Raw genomic sequence first — 23267 nt, 5'->3', positions numbered from 1 at the left:
CTTACACAGGGGTGTGATTATTTTCAGCCTATATCATCCCAAAGCTGAGATATTACGACTAATGTAACTGGGATTTTCACTCAATAAGTTTATTGGTGTTGAATATATTGGAATAAAATTTATGAACTTGTTATACGTCCAATAAAGCAAAATACAGATGCAGTGTAGAGTATATTGGACTGACTAGGCTTTTCTGATCTCACCCTTCTACTCATGTGTTTACCTAGCTTAACTGGAAGTAGGAATCCCATCATGATATTTACAGTTATACATTTTATGCAGCAAAACATGTCCCTTTATCTCAGCTTTGGGATGTGGTAGGGCAAAAATTACCACACCACTGTCTTCGTCAGGACCTCCCTGACACACGGTGTGGGTTTGAAGAAGATCTGAGGAGGTCACTTTTTTCACTCCAAAAAACACTAAGGGGTACCCCTTTGTGTTTTTTTAGACTAAATGTTTAACCATCTCAGATTTCTTCCAAACTCATGATGTTGATTAAGCAGGTCCTGACTTACACAGGGCTGTGATTATTTTCAGCCTATATCATCCCAAAGCTGAGATATGACGACTAATGTAACTGGGATTTTCGCTCAATACGTTTATTGGTGTTGAATATATTGGAATTAAATTTATGAACTTGTTATACGTCCAATAAAGCAAAATACAGATGCAGTGTAGAGTATATTGGACTGACTAGGCTTTTCTGATCGCACCCTTCTACTCATGTGTTTACCTAGCTTAACTGGAAGTAGGAATCCCATCATGATATTTACAGTTATACATTTTATGCAGCAAAACATGTCCCTTTATCTCAGCTTTGGGATGTGGTAGGGCAAAAATTACCACACCAGTGTCTTCGTCAGAACCTCCCTGACACACGGTGTGGGTTTGAAGAAGATCTGAGGAGGTCACATTTTTCACCCCAAAAAACACTAAGGGGTACCCCTTTGTGTTTTTTTAGACTACATTTTTGACCGTCTCAGATTTCTTCCAAACTCACGATGTTGATTAAGCAGGTCCTGACTTACACAGGGATGTGATTATTTTCAGTCTATCTCATCCCAAAGCTGAGATATGAGGACTAATGTAACTGGGATTTTCTCTCAATAGGTTTATTGGTGTTGAATATATTGGAATTAATTTTATGAACTTGTTTTACGTCCAATAAAGCAAAATACAGATGCAGTGTAGGATATATTGGACTGACTAGGCTTTTCTGATCTCACCCTTCTACTCACGTTTTTACCTAGCTTAACTGGAAGTAGGAATCCCATCATGATATTTACAGTTATACATTTTATGCAGCAAAACATGTCCCTTTATCTCAGCTTTGGGATGTGGTAGGGCAAAAATTACCACACCACTGTCTTCGTCAGGACCTCCCTGACACACGGTGTGGGTTTGAAGAAGATCTGAGGAGGTCACATTTTTCACCCCAAAAAACACTAAGGGGTACCCCTTTGTGTTTTTTTAGACTAAATGTTTAACCATCTCAGATTTCTTCCAAACTCATGATGTTGATTAAGCAGGTCCTGACTTACACAGGGATGTGATTATTTTCAGTCTATCTCATCCCAAAGCTGAGATATGAGGAATATTGTAACTGGGATTTTCGCTCAATAGGTTTATTGGTGTTGAATATATTGGAATTAAATTTATTAACTTGTTATACGTCCAATGAAGCAAAATACAGATGCAGTGTAGAGTATATTGGACTGACTAGGCTTTTCTGATCTCACCCTTCTACTCACTTTTTTACCTAGCTTAACTGGAAGTAAGAATCCCATCATGATATTTACAGTTAGACATTTTATGCAGCAAAACATGTCCCTTTATCTCAGCTTTGGGATGTGGTAGGGCAAAAATTAACACACCACTGTCATCGTCAGGACCTCCCTGACACACGGTGTGGGTTTGAAGAAGATCTGAGGAGGTCACATTTTTCACCCCAAAAAACACTAAGAGGTACCCCTTTGTGTTTTTTTAGACTAAATTTTTGACCGTCTCAGATTTCTTCCAAACTCACGATGTTGATTAAGCAAGTCCTGACTTACACAGGGGTGTGATTGTTTTCAGCCTATATCATCCCAAAGCTGAGATATGAGGACTAATGTAACTGGGATTTTCTCTCAATAGGTTTATTGGTGTTGAATATATTGGAATTAAATGTATGAACTTGTTATACGTCCAATAAAACAAAATACAGATGCAGTGTAGGATATATTGGACTGACTAGGCTTTTCTGATCTCACCCTTCTACTCACGTTTTTACCTAGCTTAACTGGAAGTAAGAATCCCATCATGATATTTACAGTTAGACATTTTATGCAGCAAAACATGTCCCTTTATCTCAGCTTTGGGATGTGGTAGGGCAAAAATTAACACACCACTGTCTTCGTCAGGACCTCCCTGACACACGGTGTGGGTTTGAAGAAGATCTGAGGAGGTCACATTTTTCACCCCAAAAAACACTAAGGGGTACCCCTTTGTGTTTTTTTAGACTAAATGTTTAACCATCTCAGATTTCTTCCAAACTCATGATGTTGATTAAGCAGGTCCTGACTTACACAGGGGTGTGATTATTTTCAGCCTATATCATCCCAAAGCTGAGATATGACGACTAATGTAACTGGGATTTTCGCTCAATACGTTTATTGGTGTTGAATATATTGGAATTAAATTTATGAACTTGTTATACGTCCAATAAAGCAAAATACAGATGCAGTGTAGAGTATATTGGACTGACTAGGCTTTTCTGATCGCACCCTTCTACTCATGTGTTTACCTAGCTTAACTGGAAGTAGGAATCCCATCATGATATTTACAGTTATACATTTTATGCAGCAAAACATGTCCCTTTATCTCAGCTTTGGGATGTGGTAGGGCAAAAATTACCACACCAGTGTCTTCGTCAGAACCTCCCTGACACACGGTGTGGGTTTGAAGAAGATCTGAGGAGGTCACATTTTTCACCCCAAAAAACACTAAGGGGTACCCCTTTGTGTTTTTTTAGACTAAATGTTTAACCATCTCAGATTTCTTCCAAACTCATGATGTTGATTAAGCAGGTCCTGACTTACACAGGGGTGTGATTATTTTCAGCCTATATCATCCCAAAGCTGAGATATTACGACTAATGTAACTGGGATTTTCACTCAATAAGTTTATTGGTGTTGAATATATTGGAATAAAATTTATGAACTTGTTATACGTCCAATAAAGCAAAATACAGATGCAGTGTAGAGTATATTGGACTGACTAGGCTTTTCTGATCTCACCCTTCTACTCATGTGTTTACCTAGCTTAACTGGAAGTAGGAATCCCATCATGATATTTACAGTTATACATTTTATGCAGCAAAACATGTCCCTTTATCTCAGCTTTGGGATGTGGTAGGGCAAAAATTACCACACCACTGTCTTCGTCAGGACCTCCCTGACACACGGTGTGGGTTTGAAGAAGATCTGAGGAGGTCACTTTTTTCACTCCAAAAAACACTAAGGGGTACCCCTTTGTGTTTTTTTAGACTAAATGTTTAACCATCTCAGATTTCTTCCAAACTCATGATGTTGATTAAGCAGGTCCTGACTTACACAGGGCTGTGATTATTTTCAGCCTATATCATCCCAAAGCTGAGATATGACGACTAATGTAACTGGGATTTTCGCTCAATACGTTTATTGGTGTTGAATATATTGGAATTAAATTTATGAACTTGTTATACGTCCAATAAAGCAAAATACAGATGCAGTGTAGAGTATATTGGACTGACTAGGCTTTTCTGATCGCACCCTTCTACTCATGTGTTTACCTAGCTTAACTGGAAGTAGGAATCCCATCATGATATTTACAGTTATACATTTTATGCAGCAAAACATGTCCCTTTATCTCAGCTTTGGGATGTGGTAGGGCAAAAATTACCACACCAGTGTCTTCGTCAGAACCTCCCTGACACACGGTGTGGGTTTGAAGAAGATCTGAGGAGGTCACATTTTTCACCCCAAAAAACACTAAGGGGTACCCCTTTGTGTTTTTTTAGACTACATTTTTGACCGTCTCAGATTTCTTCCAAACTCACGATGTTGATTAAGCAGGTCCTGACTTACACAGGGATGTGATTATTTTCAGTCTATCTCATCCCAAAGCTGAGATATGAGGACTAATGTAACTGGGATTTTCTCTCAATAGGTTTATTGGTGTTGAATATATTGGAATTAATTTTATGAACTTGTTTTACGTCCAATAAAGCAAAATACAGATGCAGTGTAGGATATATTGGACTGACTAGGCTTTTCTGATCTCACCCTTCTACTCACGTTTTTACCTAGCTTAACTGGAAGTAGGAATCCCATCATGATATTTACAGTTATACATTTTATGCAGCAAAACATGTCCCTTTATCTCAGCTTTGGGATGTGGTAGGGCAAAAATTACCACACCACTGTCTTCGTCAGGACCTCCCTGACACACGGTGTGGGTTTGAAGAAGATCTGAGGAGGTCACATTTTTCACCCCAAAAAACACTAAGGGGTACCCCTTTGTGTTTTTTTAGACTAAATGTTTAACCATCTCAGATTTCTTCCAAACTCATGATGTTGATTAAGCAGGTCCTGACTTACACAGGGGTGTGATTATTTTCAGCCTATATCATCCCAAAGCTGAGATATGACGACTAATGTAACTGGGATTTTCGCTCAATACGTTTATTGGTGTTGAATATATTGGAATTAAATTTATGAACTTGTTATACGTCCAATAAAGCAAAATACAGATGCAGTGTAGAGTATATTGGACTGACTAGGCTTTTCTGATCGCACCCTTCTACTCATGTGTTTACCTAGCTTAACTGGAAGTAGGAATCCCATCATGATATTTACAGTTATACATTTTATGCAGCAAAACATGTCCCTTTATCTCAGCTTTGGGATGTGGTAGGGCAAAAATTACCACACCAGTGTCTTCGTCAGAACCTCCCTGACACACGGTGTGGGTTTGAAGAAGATCTGAGGAGGTCACATTTTTCACTCCAAAAAACACTAAGGGGTACCCCTTTGTGTTTTTTTAGACTACATTTTTGACCGTCTCAGATTTCTTCCAAACTCACGATGTTGATTAAGCAGGTCCTGACTTACACAGGGATGTGATTATTTTCAGTCTATCTCATCCCAAAGCTGAGATATGAGGACTAATGTAACTGGGATTTTCTCTCAATAGGTTTATTGGTGTTGAATATATTGGAATTAAATTTATGAACTTGTTATACGTCCAATAAAGCAAAATACAGATGCAGTGTAGGATATATTGGACTGACTAGGCTTTTCTGATCTCACCCTTCTACTCACGTTTTTACCTAGCTTAACTGGAAGTAGGAATCCCATCATGATATTTACAGTTATACATTTTATGCAGCAAAACATGTCCCTTTATCTCAGCTTTGGGATGTGGTAGGGCAAAAATTAACACACCACTGTCTTCGTCAGGACCTCCCTGACACACAGTGTGGGTTTGAAGAAGATCTGAGGAGGTCACTTTTTTCACTCCAAAAAACACTAAGGGGTACCCCTTTGTGTTTTTTTAGACTAAATGTTTAACCATCTCAGATTTCTTCCAAACTCATGATGTTGATTAAGCAGGTCCTGACTTACACAGGGGTGTGATTATTTTCAGCCTATATCATCCCAAAGCTGAGATATTACGACTAATGTAACTGGGATTTTCGCTCAATAAGTTTATTGGTGTTGAATATATTGGAATTAAATTTATGAACTTGTTATACGTCCAATAAAGCAAAATACAGATGCAGTGTAGAGTATATTGGACTGACTAGGCTTTTCTGATCTCACCCTTCTACTCATGTGTTTACCTAGCTTAACTGGAAGTAGGAATCCCATCATGATATTTACAGTTATACATTTTATGCAGCAAAACATGTCCCTTTATCTCAGCTTTGGGATGTGGTAGGGCAAAAATTACCACACCAGTGTCTTCGTCAGAACCTCCCTGACACACGGTGTGGGTTTGAAGAGGATCTGAGGAGGTCACATTTTTCACCCCAAAAAACACTAAGGGGTACCCCTTTGTGTTTTTTTAGATTAAATGTTTAACCATCTCAGATTTCTTCCAAACTCATGATGTTGATTAAGCAGGTCCTGACTTACACAGGGGTGTGATTATTTTCAGCCTATATCATCCCAAAGCTGAAATATGACGACTAATGTAACTGGGATTTTCGCTCAATACGTTTATTGGTGTTGAATATATTGGAATTAAATTTATGAACTTGTTATACGTCCAATAAAGCAAAATACAGATGCAGTGTAGAGTATATTGGACTGACTAGGCTTTTCTGATCGCACCCTTCTACTCATGTGTTTACCTAGCTTAACTGGAAGTAGGAATCCCATCATGATATTTACAGTTATACATTTTATGCAGCAAAACATGTCCCTTTATCTCAGCTTTGGGATGTGGTAGGGCAAAAATTACCACACCAGTGTCTTCGTCAGAACCTCCCTGACACACGGTGTGGGTTTGAAGAAGATCTGAGGAGGTCACATTTTTCACCCCAAAAAACACTAAGGGGTACCCCTTTGTGTTTTTTTAGACTACATTTTTGACCGTCTCAGATTTCTTCCAAACTCACGATGTTGATTAAGCAGGTCCTGACTTACACAGGGATGTGATTATTTTCAGTCTATCTCATCCCAAAGCTGAGATATGAGGACTAATGTAACTGGGATTTTCTCTCAATAGGTTTATTGGTGTTGAATATATTGGAATTAAATTTATGAACTTGTTTTACGTCCAATAAAGCAAAATACAGATGCAGTGTAGGATATATTGGACTGACTAGGCTTTTCTGATCTCACCCTTCTACTCACGTTTTTACCTAGCTTAACTGGAAGTAGGAATCCCATCATGATATTTACAGTTATACATTTTATGCAGCAAAACATGTCCCTTTATCTCAGCTTTGGGATGTGGTAGGGCAAAAATTACCACACCACTGTCTTCGTCAGGACCTCCCTGACACACGGTGTGGGTTTGAAGAAGATCTGAGGAGGTCACATTTTTCACCCCAAAAAACACTAAGGGGTACCCCTTTGTGTTTTTTTAGACTAAATGTTTAACCATCTCAGATTTCTTCCAAACTCATGATGTTGATTAAGCAGGTCCTGACTTACACAGGGGTGTGATTATTTTCAGCCTATATCATCCCAAAGCTGAGATATGACGACTAATGTAACTGGGATTTTCGCTCAATACGTTTATTGGTGTTGAATATATTGGAATTAAATTTATGAACTTGTTATACGTCCAATAAAGCAAAATACAGATGCAGTGTAGAGTATATTGGACTGACTAGGCTTTTCTGATCGCACCCTTCTACTCATGTGTTTACCTAGCTTAACTGGAAGTAGGAATCCCATCATGATATTTACAGTTATACATTTTATGCAGCAAAACATGTCCCTTTATCTCAGCTTTGGGATGTGGTAGGGCAAAAATTACCACACCAGTGTCTTCGTCAGAACCTCCCTGACACACGGTGTGGGTTTGAAGAAGATCTGAGGAGGTCACATTTTTCACCCCAAAAAACACTAAGGGGTACCCCTTTGTGTTTTTTTAGACTACATTTTTGACCGTCTCAGATTTCTTCCAAACTCACGATGTTGATTAAGCAGGTCCTGACTTACACAGGGATGTGATTATTTTCAGTCTATCTCATCCCAAAGCTGAGATATGAGGACTAATGTAACTGGGATTTTCTCTCAATAGGTTTATTGGTGTTGAATATATTGGAATTAAATTTATGAACTTGTTATACGTCCAATAAAGCAAAATACAGATGCAGTGTAGGATATATTGGACTGACTAGGCTTTTCTGATCTCACCCTTCTACTCACGTTTTTACCTAGCTTAACTGGAAGTAGGAATCCCATCATGATATTTACAGTTATACATTTTATGCAGCAAAACATGTCCCTTTATCTCAGCTTTGGGATGTGGTAGGGCAAAAATTACCACACCACTGTCTTCGTCAGGACCTCCCTGACACACAGTGTGGGTTTGAAGAAGATCTGAGGAGGTCACTTTTTTCACTCCAAAAAACACTAAGGGGTACCCCTTTGTGTTTTTTTAGACTAAATGTTTAACCATCTCAGATTTCTTCCAAACTCATGATGTTGATTAAGCAGGTCCTGACTTACACAGGGGTGTGATTTTTTTCAGCCTATATCATCCCAAAGCTGAGATATGACGACTAATGTAACTGGGATTTTCGCTCAATACGTTTATTGGTGTTGAATATATTGGAATTAAATTTATGAACTTGTTATACGTCCAATAAAGCAAAATACAGATGCAGTGTAGAGTATATTGGACTGACTAGGCTTTTCTGATCGCACCCTTCTACTCATGTGTTTACCTAGCTTAACTGGAAGTAGGAATCCCATCATGATATTTACAGTTATACATTTTATGCAGCAAAACATGTCCCTTTATCTCAGCTTTGGGATGTGGTAGGGCAAAAATTACCACACCAGTGTCTTCGTCAGAACCTCCCTGACACACGGTGTGGGTTTGAAGAAGATCTGAGGAGGTCACATTTTTCACCCCAAAAAACACTAAGGGGTACCCCTTTGTGTTTTTTTAGACTACATTTTTGACCGTCTCAGATTTCTTCCAAACTCACGATGTTGATTAAGCAGGTCCTGACTTACACAGGGATGTGATTATTTTCAGTCTATCTCATCCCAAAGCTGAGATATGAGGACTAATGTAACTGGGATTTTCTCTCAATAGGTTTATTGGTGTTGAATATATTGGAATTAAATTTATGAACTTGTTATACGTCCAATAAAGCAAAATACAGATGCAGTGTAGGATATATTGGACTGACTAGGCTTTTCTGATCTCACCCTTCTACTCACGTTTTTACCTAGCTTAACTGGAAGTAGGAATCCCATCATGATATTTACAGTTATACATTTTATGCAGCAAAACATGTCCCTTTATCTCAGCTTTGGGATGTGGTAGGGCAAAAATTACCACACCACTGTCTTCGTCAGGACCTCCCTGACACACAGTGTGGGTTTGAAGAAGATCTGAGGAGGTCACTTTTTTCACTCCAAAAAACACTAAGGGGTACCCCTTTGTGTTTTTTTAGACTAAATGTTTAACCATCTCAGATTTCTTCCAAACTCATGATGTTGATTAAGCAGGTCCTGACTTACACAGGGGTGTGATTTTTTTCAGCCTATATCATCCCAAAGCTGAGATATGACGACTAATGTAACTGGGATTTTCGCTCAATACGTTTATTGGTGTTGAATATATTGGAATTAAATTTATGAACTTGTTATACGTCCAATAAAGCAAAATACAGATGCAGTGTAGAGTATATTGGACTGACTAGGCTTTTCTGATCGCACCCTTCTACTCATGTGTTTACCTAGCTTAACTGGAAGTAGGAATCCCATCATGATATTTACAGTTATACATTTTATGCAGCAAAACATGTCCCTTTATCTCAGCTTTGGGATGTGGTAGGGCAAAAATTACCACACCAGTGTCTTCGTCAGAACCTCCCTGACACACGGTGTGGGTTTGAAGAAGATCTGAGGAGGTCACATTTTTCACCCCAAAAAACACTAAGGGGTACCCCTTTGTGTTTTTTTAGACTACATTTTTGACCGTCTCAGATTTCTTCCAAACTCACGATGTTGATTAAGCAGGTCCTGACTTACACAGGGATGTGATTATTTTCAGTCTATCTCATCCCAAAGCTGAGATATGAGGACTAATGTAACTGGGATTTTCTCTCAATAGGTTTATTGGTGTTGAATATATTGGAATTAAATTTATGAACTTGTTATACGTCCAATAAAGCAAAATACAGATGCAGTGTAGGATATATTGGACTGACTAGGCTTTTCTGATCTCACCCTTCTACTCACGTTTTTACCTAGCTTAACTGGAAGTAGGAATCCCATCATGATATTTACAGTTATACATTTTATGCAGCAAAACATGTCCCTTTATCTCAGCTTTGGGATGTGGTAGGGCAAAAATTACCACACCACTGTCTTCGTCAGGACCTCCCTGACACACAGTGTGGGTTTGAAGAAGATCTGAGGAGGTCACTTTTTTCACTCCAAAAAACACTAAGGGGTACCCCTTTGTGTTTTTTTAGACTACATTTTTGACCGTCTCAGATTTCTTCCAAACTCACGATGTTGATTAAGCAGGTCCTGACTTACACAGGGATGTGATTATCTTCAGTCTATCTCATCCCAAAGCTGAGATATGAGGACTAATGTAACTGGGATTTTCTCTCAATAGGTTTATTGGTGTTGAATATATTGGAATTAATTTTATGAACTTGTTTTACGTCCAATAAAGCAAAATACAGATGCAGTGTAGGATATATTGGACTGACTAGGCTTTTCTGATCTCACCCTTCTACTCACGTTTTTACCTAGCTTAACTGGAAGTAGGAATCCCATCATGATATTTACAGTTATACATTTTATGCAGCAAAACATGTCCCTTTATCTCAGCTTTGGGATGTGGTAGGGCAAAAATTACCACACCACTGTCTTCGTCAGGACCTCCCTGACACACGGTGTGGGTTTGAAGAAGATCTGAGGAGGTCACATTTTTCACCCCAAAAAACACTAAGGGGTACCCCTTTGTGTTTTTTTAGACTAAATGTTTAACCATCTCAGATTTCTTCCAAACTCATGATGTTGATTAAGCAGGTCCTGACTTACACAGGGGTGTGATTATTTTCAGCCTATATCATCCCAAAGCTGAGATATGACGACTAATGTAACTGGGATTTTCGCTCAATACGTTTATTGGTGTTGAATATATTGGAATTAAATTTATGAACTTGTTATACGTCCAATAAAGCAAAATACAGATGCAGTGTAGAGTATATTGGACTGACTAGGCTTTTCTGATCGCACCCTTCTACTCATGTGTTTACCTAGCTTAACTGGAAGTAGGAATCCCATCATGATATTTACAGTTATACATTTTATGCAGCAAAACATGTCCCTTTATCTCAGCTTTGGGATGTGGTAGGGCAAAAATTACCACACCAGTGTCTTCGTCAGAACCTCCCTGACACACGGTGTGGGTTTGAAGAAGATCTGAGGAGGTCACATTTTTCACCCCAAAAAACACTAAGGGGTACCCCTTTGTGTTTTTTTAGACTACATTTTTGACCGTCTCAGATTTCTTCCAAACTCACGATGTTGATTAAGCAGGTCCTGACTTACACAGGGATGTGATTATTTTCAGTCTATCTCATCCCAAAGCTGAGATATGAGGACTAATGTAACTGGGATTTTCTCTCAATAGGTTTATTGGTGTTGAATATATTGGAATTAAATTTATGAACTTGTTATACGTCCAATAAAGCAAAATACAGATGCAGTGTAGGATATATTGGACTGACTAGGCTTTTCTGATCTCACCCTTCTACTCACGTTTTTACCTAGCTTAACTGGAAGTAGGAATCCCATCATGATATTTACAGTTATACATTTTATGCAGCAAAACATGTCCCTTTATCTCAGCTTTGGGATGTGGTAGGGCAAAAATTACCACACCACTGTCTTCGTCAGGACCTCCCTGACACACAGTGTGGGTTTGAAGAAGATCTGAGGAGGTCACTTTTTTCACTCCAAAAAACACTAAGAGGTACCCCTTTGTGTTTTTTTAGACTAAATGTTTAACCATCTCAGATTTCTTCCAAACTCATGATGTTGATTAAGCAGGTCCTGACTTACACAGGGGTGTGATTATTTTCAGCCTATATCATCCCAAAGCTGAGATATTACGACTAATGTAACTGGGATTTTCGCTCAATAAGTTTATTGGTGTTGATTATATTGGAATTAAATTTATGAACTTGTTATACGTCCAATAAAGCAAAATACAGATGCAGTGTAGAGTATATTGGACTGACTAGGCTTTTCTGATCTCACCCTTCTACTCATGTGTTTACCTAGCTTAACTGGAAGTAGGAATCCCATCATGATATTTACAGTTATACATTTTATGCAGCAAAACATGTCCCTTTATCTCAGCTTTGGGATGTGGTAGGGCAAAAATTACCACACCACTGTCTTCGTCAGGACCTCCCTGACACACGGTGTGGGTTTGAAGAAGATCTGAGGAGGTCACTTTTTTCACTCCAAAAAACACTAAGGGGTACCCCTTTGTGTTTTTTTAGACTAAATGTTTAACCATCTCAGATTTCTTCCAAACTCATGATGTTGATTAAGCAGGTCCTGACTTACACAGGGGTGTGATTATTTTCAGCCTATATCATCCCAAAGCTGAGATATGACGACTAATGTAACTGGGATTTTCGCTCAATATGTTTATTGGTGTTGAATATATTGGAATTAAATTTATGAACTTGTTATACGTCCAATAAAGCAAAATACAGATGCAGTGTAGAGTATATTGGACTGACTAGGCTTTTCTGATCGCACCCTTCTACTCATGTGTTTACCTAGCTTAACTGGAAGTAGGAATCCCATCATGATATTTACAGTTATACATTTTATGCAGCAAAACATGTCCCTTTATCTCAGCTTTGGGATGTGGTAGGGCAAAAATTACCACACCAGTGTCTTCGTCAGAACCTCCCTGACACACGGTGTGGGTTTGAAGAAGATCTGAGGAGGTCACATTTTTCACCCCAAAAAACACTAAGGGGTACCCCTTTGTGTTTTTTTAGACTACATTTTTGACCGTCTCAGACTTCTTCCAAACTCACGATGTTGATTAAGCAGGTCCTGACTTACACAGGGATGTGATTATTTTCAGTCTATCTCATCCCAAAGCTGAGATATGAGGACTAATGTAACTGGGATTTTCTCTCAATAGGTTTATTGGTGTTGAATATATTGGAATTAATTTTATGAACTTGTTTTACGTCCAATAAAGCAAAATACAGATGCAGTGTAGGATATATTGGACTGACTAGGCTTTTCTGATCTCACCCTTCTACTCACGTTTTTACCTAGCTTAACTGGAAGTAGGAATCCCATCATGATATTTACAGTTATACATTTTATGCAGCTAAACATGTCCCTTTATCTCAGCTTTGGGATGTGGTAGGGCAACAATTACCACACCACTGTCTTCGTCAGGACCTCCCTGACACACGGTGTGGGTTTGAAGAAGATCTGAGGAGGTCACTTTTTTCACTCCAAAAAACACTAAGGGGTACCCCTTTGTGTTTTTTTAGACTAAATGTTTAACCATCTCAGATTTCTTCCAAACTCATGATGTTGATTAAGCAGGTCCTGACTTACACAGGGGTGTGATTATTTTCAGCCTATATCATCCCAAAGCTGAGATATGACGACTAATGTAACTGGGAATTTCGCTCAATACGTTTATTGGTGTTGAATATATTGGAATTAAATTTATGAACTTGTTTTACGTCCAATAAAGCAAAATACAGATGCAGTGTAGAGTATATTGGACTGACTAGGCTTTTCTGATCTCACCCTTCTACTCATGTGTTTACCTAGCTTAACTGGAAGTAGGAATCCCATCATGATATTTACAGTTATACATTTTATGCAGCAAAACATGTCCCTTTATCTCAGCTTTGGGATGTGGTAGGGCAAAAATTAACACACCACTGTCTTCGTCAGGACCTCCCTGACACACGGTGTGGGTTTGAAGAAGATCTGAGGAGGTCACATTTTTCACCCCAAAAAACACTAAGGGGTAACCCTTTGTGTTTTTTTAGACTAAATTTTTGACCGTCTCAGATTTATTCCAAACTCACGATGTTGATTAAGCAAGTCCTGACTTACACAGGGGTGTGATTGTTTTCAGCCTATATCATCCCAAAGCTGAGATATGAGGACTAATGTAACTGGGATTTTCTCTCAATAGGTTTATTGGTGTTGAATATATTGGAATTAAATGTATGAACGTGTTATACGTCCAATAAAACAAAATACAGATGCAGTGTAGGATATATTGGACTGACTAGGCTTTTCTGATCTCACCCTTCTACTCACGTTTTTACCTAGCTTAACTGGAAGTAAGAATCCCATCATGATATTTACAGTTAGACATTTTATGCAGCAAAACATGTCCCTTTATCTCAGCTTTGGGATGTGGTAGGGCAAAAATTAACACACCACTGTCTTCGTCAGGACCTCCCTGACACACGGTGTGGGTTTGAAGAAGATCTGAGGAGGTCACATTTTTCACCCCAAAAAACACTAAGGGGTACCCCTTTGTTTTTTTTTAGACTACATTTTTGACCATCTCAGAATTCTTCCAAACTCACGATGTTGATTAAGCAGGTCCTGACTTACACAGGGATGTGTTTATTTTCAGTCTATCTCATCCCAAAGCTGAGATATGAGGACTAATGTAACTGGGATTTTCGCTCAATACGTTTATTGGTGTTGAATATATTGGAATTAAATTTATGAACTTGTTATACGTCCAATAAAGCAAAATACAGATGCAGTGTAGGATATATTGGACTGACTAGGCTTTTCTGATCTCACCCTTCTACTCACGTTTTTACCTAGCTTAACTGGAAGTAGGAATCCCATCATGATATTTACAGTTATACATTTTATGCAGCAAAAAATGTCCCTTTATCTCAGCTTTGGGATGTGGTAGGGCAAAAATTAACACACCACTGTCTTCGTCAGGACCTCCCTGACACACAGTGTGGGTTTGAAGAAGATCTGAGGAGGTCACTTTTTTCACTCCAAAAAACACTAAGGGGTACCCCTTTGTGTTTTTTTAGACTAAATGTTTAACCATCTCAGATTTCTTCCAAACTCATGATGTTGATTAAGCAGGTCCTGACTTACACAGGGGTGTGATTATTTTCAGCCTATATCATCCCAAAGCTGAGATATTACGACTAATGTAACTGGGATTTTCGCTCAATAAGTTTATTGGTGTTGAATATATTGGAATTAAATTTATGAACTTGTTATACGTCCAATAAAGCAAAATACAGATGCAGTGTAGAGTATATTGGACTGACTAGGCTTTTCTGATCTCACCCTTCTACTCATGTGTTTACCTAGCTTAACTGGAAGTAGGAATCCCATCATGATATTTACAGTTATACATTTTATGCAGCAAAACATGTCCCTTTATCTCAGCTTTGGGATGTGGTAGGGCAAAAATTACCACACCACTGTCTTCGTCAGGACCTCCCTGACACACGGTGTGGGTTTGAAGAAGATCTGAGGAGGTCACATTTTTCACTCCAAAAAACACTAAGGGGTACCCCTTTGTGTTTTTTTAGACTAAATGTTTAACCATCTCAGATTTCTTCCAAACTCATGATGTTGATTAAGCAGGTCCTGACTTACACAGGGGTGTGATTATTTTCAGCCTATATCATCCCAAAGCTGAGATATGACGACTAATGTAACTGGGATTTTCGCTCAATATGTTTATTGGTGTTGAATATATTGGAATTAAATTTATGAACTTGTTATACGTCCAATAAAGCAAAATACAGATGCAGTGTAGAGTATATTGGACTGACTAGGCTTTTCTGATCGCACCCTTCTACTCATGTGTTTACCTAGCTTAACTGGAAGTAGGAATCCCATCATGATATTTACAGTTATACATTTTATGCAGCAAAACATGTCCCTTTATCTCAGCTTTGGGATGTGGTAGGGCAAAAATTACCACACCAGTGTCTTCGTCAGAACCTCCCTGACACACGGTGTGGGTTTGAAGAAGATCTGAGGAGGTCACATTTTTCACCCCAAAAAACACTAAGGGGTACCCCTTTGTGTTTTTTTAGACTACATTTTTGACCGTGTCAGATTTCTTCCAAACTCACGATGTTGATTAAGCAGGTCCTGACTTACACAGGGATGTGATTATTTTCAGTCTATCTCATCCCAAAGCTGAGATATGAGGACTAATGTAACTGGGATTTTCTCTCAATAGGTTTATTGGTGTTGAATATATTGGAATTAATTTTATGAACTTGTTTTACGTCCAATAAAGCAAAATACAGATGCAGTGTAGGATATATTGGACTGACTAGGCTTTTCTGATCTCACCCTTCTACTCACGTTTTTACCTAGCTTAACTGGAAGTAGGAATCCCATCATGATATTTACAGTTATACATTTTATGCAGCTAAACATGTCCCTTTATCTCAGCTTTGGGATGTGGTAGGGCAACAATTACCACACCACTGTCTTCGTCAGGACCTCCCTGACACACGGTGTGGGTTTGAAGAAGATCTGAGGAGGTCACTTTTTTCACTCCAAAAAACACTAAGGGGTACCCCTTTGTGTTTTTTTAGACTAAATGTTTAACCATCTCAGATTTCTTCCAAACTCATGATGTTGATTAAGCAGGTCCTGACTTACACAGGGGTGTGATTATTTTCAGCCTATATCATCCCAAAGCTGAGATATGACGACTAATGTAACTGGGAATTTCGCTCAATACGTTTATTGGTGTTGAATATATTGGAATTAAATTTATGAACTTGTTTTACGTCCAATAAAGCAAAATACAGATGCAGTGTAGAGTATATTGGACTGACTAGGCTTTTCTGATCTCACCCTTCTACTCATGTGTTTACCTAGCTTAACTGGAAGTAGGAATCCCATCATGATATTTACAGTTATACATTTTATGCAGCAAAACATGTCCCTTTATCTCAGCTTTGGGATGTGGTAGGGCAAAAATTAACACACCACTGTCTTCGTCAGGACCTCCCTGACACACGGTGTGGGTTTGAAGAAGATCTGAGGAGGTCACATTTTTCACCCCAAAAAACACTAAGGGGTACCCCTTTGTTTTTTTTTAGACTACATTTTTGACCATCTCAGAATTCTTCCAAACTCACGATGTTGATTAAGCAGGTCCTGACTTACACAGGGATGTGTTTATTTTCAGTCTATCTCATCCCAATGCTGAGATATGAGGACTAATGTAACTGGGATTTTCGCTCAATACGTTTATTGGTGTTGAATATATTGGAATTAAATTTATGAACTTGTTATACGTCCAATAAAGCAAATTACAGATGCAGTGTAGAGTATATTGGACTGACTAGGCTTTTCTGATCTCACCCTTCTACTCACGTTTTTACCTAGCTTAACTGGAAGTAGGAATCCCATCATGATATTTACAGTTATACATTTTATGCAGCTAAACATGTCCCTTTATCTCAGCTTTGGGATGTGGTAGGGCAACAATTACCACACCACTGTCTTCGTCAGGACCTCCCTGACACACGGTGTGGGTTTGAAGAAGATCTGAGGAGGTCACTTTTTTCACTCCAAAAAACACTAAGGGGTACCCCTTTGTGTTTTTTTAGACTAAATATTTAACCATCTCAGATTTCTTCCAAACTCATGATGTTGATTAAGCAGGTCCTGACTTACACAGGGGTGTGATTATTTTCAGCCTATATCATCCCAAAGCTGAGATATGATGACTAATGTAACTGGGAATTTCGCTCAATACGTTTATTGGTGTTGAATATATTGGAATTAAATTTATGAACTTGTTTTACGTCCAATAAAGCAAAATACAGATGCAGTGTAGAGTATATTGGACTGACTAGGCTTTTCTGATCTCACCCTTCTACTCATGTGTTTACCTAGCTTAACTGGAAGTAGGAATCCCATCATGATATTTACAGTTATACATTTTATGCAGCAAAACATGTCCCTTTATCTTAGCTTTGGGATGTGGTAGGGCAAAAATTACCACACCACTGTCTTCGTCAGGACCTCCCTGACACACGGTGTGGGTTTGAAGAAGATCTGAGGAGGTCACATTTTTCACCCCAAAAAACACTAAGGGGTACCCCTTTGTGTTTTTTTAGACTAAATGTTTAACCATCTCAGATTTCTTCCAAACTCATGATGTTGATTAAGCAGGTCCTGACTTACACAGGGGTGTGATTATTTTCAGCCTATATCATCCCAAAGCTGAGATATGACGACTAATGTAACTGGGATTTTCGCTCAATACGTTTATTGGTGTTGAATATATTGGAATTAAATTTATGAACTTGTTATACGTCCAATAAAGCAAAATACAGATGCAGTGTAGAGTATATTGGACTGACTAGGCTTTTCTGATCGCACCCTTCTACTCATGTGTTTACCTAGCTTAACTGGAAGTAGGAATCCCATCATGATATTTACAGTTATACATTTTATGCAGCAAAACATGTCCCTTTATCTCAGCTTTGGGATGTGGTAGGGCAAAAATTACCACACCAGTGTCTTCGTCAGAACCTCCCTGACACACGGTGTGGGTTTGAAGAAGATCTGAGGAGGTCACATTTTTCACCCCAAAAAACACTAAGGGGTACCCCTTTGTGTTTTTTTAGACTACATTTTTGACCGTCTCAGATTTCTTCCAAACTCACGATGTTGATTAAGCAGGTCCTGACTTACACAGGGATGTGATTATTTTCAGTCTATCTCATCCCAAAGCTGAGATATGAGGACTAATGTAACTGGGATTTTCTCTCAATAGGTTTATTGGTGTTGAATATATTGGAATTAAATTTATGAACTTGTTATACGTCCAATAAAGCAAAATACAGATGCAGTGTAGGATATATTGGACTGACTAGGCTTTTCTGATCTCACCCTTCTACTCACGTTTTTACCTAGCTTAACTGGAAGTAGGAATCCCATCATGATATTTACAGTTATACATTTTATGCAGCAAAACATGTCCCTTTATCTCAGCTTTGGGATGTGGTAGGGCAAAAATTACCACACCACTGTCTTCGTCAGGACCTCCCTGACACACGGTGTGGGTTTGAAGAAGATCTGAGGAGGTCACTTTTTTCACTCCAAAAAACACTAAGGGGTACCCCTTTGTGTTTTTTTAGACTAAATGTTTAACCATCTCAGATTTCTTCCAAACTCATGATGTTGATTAAGCAGGTCCTGACTTACACAGGGGTGTGATTATTTTCAGCCTATATCATCCCAAAGCTGAGATATGACGACTAATGTAACTGGGATTTTCGCTCAATATGTTTATTGGTGTTGAATATATTGGAATTAAATTTATGAACTTGTTATACGTCCAATAAAGCAAAATACAGATGCAGTGTAGAGTATATTGGACTGACTAGGCTTTTCTGATCGCACCCTTCTACTCATGTGTTTACCTAGCTTAACTGGAAGTAGGAATCCCATCATGATATTTACAGTTATACATTTTATGCAGCAAAACATGTCCCTTTATCTCAGCTTTGGGATGTGGTAGGGCAAAAATTACCACACCAGTGTCTTCGTCAGAACCTCCCTGACACACGGTGTGGGTTTGAAGAAGATCTGAGGAGGTCACATTTTTCACCCCAAAAAACACTAAGGGGTACCCCTTTGTGTTTTTTTAGACTACATTTTTGACCGTCTCAGATTTCTTCCAAACTCACGATGTTGATTAAGCAGGTCCTGACTTACACAGGGATGTGATTATTTTCAGTCTATCTCATCCCAAAGCTGAGATATGAGGACTAATGTAACTGGGATTTTCTCTCAATAGGTTTATTGGTGTTGAATATATTGGAATTAATTTTATGAACTTGTTTTACGTCCAATAAAGCAAAATACAGATGCAGTGTAGGATATATTGGACTGACTAGGCTTTTCTGATCTCACCCTTCTACTCACGTTTTTACCTAGCTTAACTGGAAGTAGGAATCCCATCATGATATTTACAGTTATACATTTTATGCAGCTAAACATGTCCCTTTATCTCAGCTTTGGGATGTGGTAGGGCAACAATTACCACACCACTGTCTTCGTCAGGACCTCCCTGACACACGGTGTGGGTTTGAAGAAGATCTGAGGAGGTCACTTTTTTCACTCCAAAAAACACTAAGGGGTACCCCTTTGTGTTTTTTTAGACTAAATGTTTAACCATCTCAGATTTCTTCCAAACTCATGATGTTGATTAAGCAGGTCCTGACTTACACAGGGGTGTGATTATTTTCAGCCTATATCATCCCAAAGCTGAGATATGACGACTAATGTAACTGGGAATTTCGCTCAATACGTTTATTGGTGTTGAATATATTGGAATTAAATTTATGAACTTGTTTTACGTCCAATAAAGCAAAATACAGATGCAGTGTAGAGTATATTGGACTGACTAGGCTTTTCTGATCTCACCCTTCTACTCATGTGTTTACCTAGCTTAACTGGAAGTAGGAATCCCATCATGATATTTACAGTTATACATTTTATGCAGCAAAACATGTCCCTTTATCTCAGCTTTGGGATGTGGTAGGGCAAAAATTAACACACCACTGTCTTCGTCAGGACCTCCCTGACACACGGTGTGGGTTTGAAGAAGATCTGAGGAGGTCACATTTTTCACCCCAAAAAACACTAAGGGGTACCCCTTTGTGTTTTTTTAGACTAAATTTTTGACCGTCTCAGATTTATTCCAAACTCACGATGTTGATTAAGCAAGTCCTGACTTACACAGGGGTGTGATTGTTTTCAGCCTATATCATCCCAAAGCTGAGATATGAGGACTAATGTAACTGGGATTTTCTCTCAATAGGTTTATTGGTGTTGAATATATTGGAATTAAATGTATGAACGTGTTATACGTCCAATAAAACAAAATACAGATGCAGTGTAGGATATATTGGACTGACTAGGCTTTTCTGATCTCACCCTTCTACTCACGTTTTTACCTAGCTTAACTGGAAGTAAGAATCCCATCATGATATTTACAGTTAGACATTTTATGCAGCAAAACATGTCCCTTTATCTCAGCTTTGGGATGTGGTAGGGCAAAAATTAACACACCACTGTCTTCGTCAGGACCTCCCTGACACACGGTGTGGGTTTGAAGAAGATCTGAGGAGGTCACATTTTTCACCCCAAAAAACACTAAGGGGTACCCCTTTGTTTTTTTTTAGACTACATTTTTGACCATCTCAGAATTCTTCCAAACTCACGATGTTGATTAAGCAGGTCCTGACTTACACAGGGATGTGTTTATTTTCAGTCTATCTCATCCCAAAGCTGAGATATGAGGACTAATGTAACTGGGATTTTCGCTCAATACGTTTATTGGTGTTGAATATATTGGAATTAAATTTATGAACTTGTTATACGTCCAATAAAGCAAATTACAGATGCAGTGTAGAGTATATTGGACTGACTAGGCTTTTCTGATCTCACCCTTCTACTCACGTTTTTACCTAGCTTAACTGGAAGTAAGAATCCCATCATGATATTTACAGTTAGACATTTTATGCAGCAAAACATGTCCCTTTATCTCAGCTTTGGGATGTGGTAGGGCAAAAATTAACACACCACTGTCTTCGTCAGGACCTCCCTGACACACGGTGTGGGTTTGAAGAAGATCTGAGGAGGTCACATTTTTCACCCCAAAAAACACTAAGGGGTACCCCTTTGTGTTTTTTTAGACTAAATGTTTAACCATCTCAGATTTCTTCCAAACTCATGATGTTGATTAAGCAGGTCCTGACTTACACAGGGGTGTGATTATTTTCAGCCTATATCATCCCAAAGCTGAGATATGACGACTAATGTAACTGGGATTTTCGCTCAATACGTTTATTGGTGTTGAATATATTGGAATTAAATTTATGAACTTGTTATACGTCCAATAAAGCAAAATACAGATGCAGTGTAGAGTATATTGGACTGACTAGGCTTTTCTGATCGCACCCTTCTACTCATGTGTTTACCTAGCTTAACTGGAAGTAGGAATCCCATCATGATATTTACAGTTATACATTTTATGCAGCAAAACATGTCCCTTTATCTCAGCTTTGGGATGTGGTAGGGCAAAAATTACCACACCAGTGTCTTCGCCAGAACCTCCCTGACACACGGTGTGGGTTTGAAGAAGATCTGAGGAGGTCACATTTTTCACCCCAAAAAACACTAAGGGGTACCCCTTTGTGTTTTTTTAGACTAAATGTTTAACCATCTCAGATTTCTTCCAAACTCATGATGTTGATTAAGCAGGTCCTGACTTACACAGGGGTGTGATTATTTTCAGCCTATATCATCCCAAAGCTGAGATATTACGACTAATGTAACTGGGATTTTCGCTCAATAAGTTTATTGGTGTTGAATATATTGGAATTAAATTTATGAACTTGTTATACGTCCAATAAAGCAAAATACAGATGCAGTGTAGAGTATATTGGACTGACTAGGCTTTTCTGATCTCACCCTTCTACTCATGTGTTTACCTAGCTTAACTGGAAGTAGGAATCCCATCATGATATTTAGAAGTTATACATTTTATGCAGCAAAACATGTCCCTTTATCTCAGCTTTGGGATGTGGTAGGGCAAAAATTACCACACCACTGTCTTCGTCAGGACCTCCCTGACACACGGTGTGGGTTTGAAGAAGATCTGAGGAGGTCACTTTTTTCACTCCAAAAAACACTAAGGGGTACCCCTTTGTGTTTTTTTAGACTAAATGTTTAACCATCTCAGATTTCTTCCAAACTCATGATGTTGATTAAGCAGGTCCTGACTTACACAGGGGTGTGATTATTTTCAGCCTATATCATCCCAAAGCTGAGATATGACGACTAATGTAACTGGGATTTTCGCTCAATATGTTTATTGGTGTTGAATATATTGGAATTAAATTTATGAACTTGTTATACGTCCAATAAAGCAAAATACAGATGCAGTGTAGAGTATATTGGACTGACTAGGCTTTTCTGATCGCACCCTTCTACTCATGTGTTTACCTAGCTTAACTGGAAGTAGGAATCCCATCATGATATTTACAGTTATACATTTTATGCAGCAAAACATGTCCCTTTATCTCAGCTTTGGGATGTGGTAGGGCAAAAATTACCACACCAGTGTCTTCGTCAGAACCTCCCTGACACACGGTGTGGGTTTGAAGAAGATCTGAGGAGGTCACATTTTTCACCCCAAAAAACACTAAGGGGTACCCCTTTGTGTTTTTTTAGACTACATTTTTGACCGTGTCAGATTTCTTCCAAACTCACGATGTTGATTAAGCAGGTCCTGACTTACACAGGGATGTGATTATTTTCAGTCTATCTCATCCCAAAGCTGAGATATGAGGACTAATGTAACTGGGATTTTCTCTCAATAGGTTTATTGGTGTTGAATATATTGGAATTAATTTTATGAACTTGTTTTACGTCCAATAAAGCAAAATACAGATGCAGTGTAGGATATATTGGACT

The sequence above is a fragment of the Hoplias malabaricus genome, chromosome 13 (assembly GCF_029633855.1).
Source record: "Hoplias malabaricus isolate fHopMal1 chromosome 13, fHopMal1.hap1, whole genome shotgun sequence".
Classification (NCBI taxonomy): Eukaryota; Metazoa; Chordata; class Actinopteri; order Characiformes; family Erythrinidae; genus Hoplias; species Hoplias malabaricus.
Note: the sequence above shows the minus strand (reverse complement) of the source record.